General features: G+C 38.0%; 1 pseudogene; it reads left to right on the top strand.

Moving 5' to 3' along the window:
• The first annotated feature begins 1,135 nt into the window (after window positions 1-1,135).
• LOC138806241 (serine/arginine-rich splicing factor 5 pseudogene) lies at window positions 1,136-1,963 on the top strand (annotated as a pseudogene).
• Window positions 1,964-2,510: the final 547 nt, after the last annotated feature.

Genomic DNA, 2,510 nt, shown 5'->3' with positions numbered 1-2,510 from the left:
CAAAAAATATAGAAATGTATTTAATTGATGGGATATGGGAACTTTTCTCAACAGTCTCAAAACTTTTGTGTGCATAATTGAGACTAAACATGATAGTGGAAAGTCCTGGATATATTAAAATGTGACATACCATTGGCCAATCAGATTCAAAACAAATGAATTACATTGGTGCTTATTTTTTGAATAAGTACAATGGACTAATGGATCAAGAAAATGTTGGAGGTGGGAAGGTGGCTCAGTGGTAGAGTGCTTGTCATGGATGCATGAGGCCCTGAGTTCGTCGATTCCTTGACACCACATAAACTGAAAAAACTGAAAGTGATGCTGTGGCTCAAGTGGTAGAGCACTAGCCTTGGGCTGAGTAGCTGAGGGTTAGCACCCAGGCTCAGAGTTCAATCCCTGTGGCCGACAAAAAAGAAAGAAAAAAAAGAAAGGAAGGAAGGAAGAAAGAAAGAAGGAAATGAAGAAGAAAGAAAGAAAGGGAGGAAGAAAGAAAGAAAAATGGAAAGAAAGAAAGAAAGAAAGAAAGAAAGAGAAGAAGAAAATGTGGCTTTATATGCACAATGGGATTTTACTCATCTATTAGAAAGAATGATATTGTACCATTCATAAAAAAACTGAAAGATTTGGAAAAAATATATATTAAGTGAAGTAAGCCAGACCTGGAGAAACAAAGTTTTCATGTTTTCCTTCATTTGTGGTAGATAGAATGTACCTATATACCTATAAGTAAATGTGGGGTGGTATGCAAATGGGTACAAATGAATTAACTGAAGTAAATAGACTCTATGGAAAAGTCAAATAGTATAATCTTTTAGAAAGTCTAGATTGAAGCCTGACAAAATCAACATGGGTACATGCCAGGGGAGGGGGTAAGGGTAAATGAATGAAGGGGGAAGGGGAGGAAAATGCAGTCAAGAATTCATTGTATACACCAAAAAATTAAAAAAAGTAAGGGAAGGTGTGGGTCAAAGGGCAGATGAAATGTTGAGGGGGTGACCTTGGCCCAAGATTCACTGTATGCATAAACTGCTTTGTTAAATGGCACACTACTTAAAGGTAATTTAAAACAATTTAAAAATAATTGATGAGAGTGTGGCTGCACAGTTCCTAGAGGAAATACTAGCTGGATATCATGAGTGGCTGTTGGGTGTTCATTGGGTGTCTCAACCCAGAGGTGAGGGAAAAAGACATAGAAAGACTCTTATGGGTTATGTATGGATCAGAGATATCAATCTAAAAAGAGGTTTTGGTTTTGTGGAATTTGAAGATCCTAGGGATGCAGATGATGCTGTATATGAACTTGATGGAAAAGAACTGTGCAGTCAAAGGGTTACTATTGAACATGCTAGGGATTGATCCTGAGGTGGACGGGGTAGAGAATGCTACTCTGATTATTTTAGCAGTTGCAGTCCTTAAAATGATAGATGAAATGCTCCACCGATAAGAGCAGAAAATGGACTTATAGTAGAAAATGTATCCTCAAGAGTCAGCTGACAGGATCTCAAATATTTCATGAGACCAGCTGAGGAAGTAACCTTTGCAGATGCTCATCGACCTAAATTGAATGAAGGGGTGGTTGAGTTTGCCTCTTATGGTGATTTAAAAAAATGCTATTGAAAAACTTTCTGGGAAGGAAATAAATGGAAGGGAAAATAAGTTAATTGAAGGCAGCAAAAGGCACAGTAGGTCAAGAAGCAGGTCTCGATCTCAGACCAGGCCTCTAAGTCTCAGAGCCGATCTTTATCTCGTAGTCGCAAGTCTTACAGCTGGTCCAGAAGCAGGAGCCAGAGCCGGAGCAAGTCTCATTCTGTTAGTAGGTCTCCTATGCCTGAGAAGAGTCAGAAACATGGTTCTTCAAAGCAGATCTAAGACTCCAGCATCTGTGGATCGTCAGAGGTCCTGGTCCAGGTCCTGATCCGAGTCACGGTCCAAGTCCAGATCAGTTGACAGTGGCAATTAAACTGTAAATAACTTGTCCTGGTAGCCTTAAAAAAAATTCCCAAACCAAATTTGCTACAAATTCTGGTAAGTATGTGCTTCTCAGTGGGGTGGGATTTGGATGGGGTTGGGTAGGGCTGGATTTCTTTGTAGATGTAGACCACCAAGGGGCTGTTGAAAACCAATTGTATTAAATGTCTTTTGATAAGCCTTCTGCTCACATTTTTGTGAATGTCTGAAGTGTAGAGCTTGTGTTTATTGATAGAGCTCTTTTATAACTAAAGCAACATTATTTTTTGGTTTTAGAAAAATTGACCATTTTAGTTCCTATTTGTTCAAATATGTTGATTAAAAATACATTTAAAGTCTCAAACTAATTCTTGGCTTTGGACACTTAAAAGAGCTTTAAATTTGCTTGTATATTAAAGAGTTTTACTTATTTGGTCAAGCATCCTTCCACCTACCTGTTAACAGCTGCAGGACAAACACATTAAAGCAACTGTGTTATTGATAATAAAATATTACAAAAAGTTGAGGGCCTCAAATGTTTAAGATGGGAATTTGAAATA

Source organism: Dipodomys merriami, unplaced genomic scaffold (genome assembly GCF_024711535.1).
Source record: "Dipodomys merriami isolate MVZ:Mamm:240054 unplaced genomic scaffold, mDipMer1.0.p SCAF_4, whole genome shotgun sequence".
NCBI classification, from domain to species: domain Eukaryota; kingdom Metazoa; phylum Chordata; class Mammalia; order Rodentia; family Heteromyidae; genus Dipodomys; species Dipodomys merriami.
The sequence above is the reverse complement of the archived record's forward strand: the minus strand, read 5'-3'. Positions and strand labels throughout refer to the sequence as shown.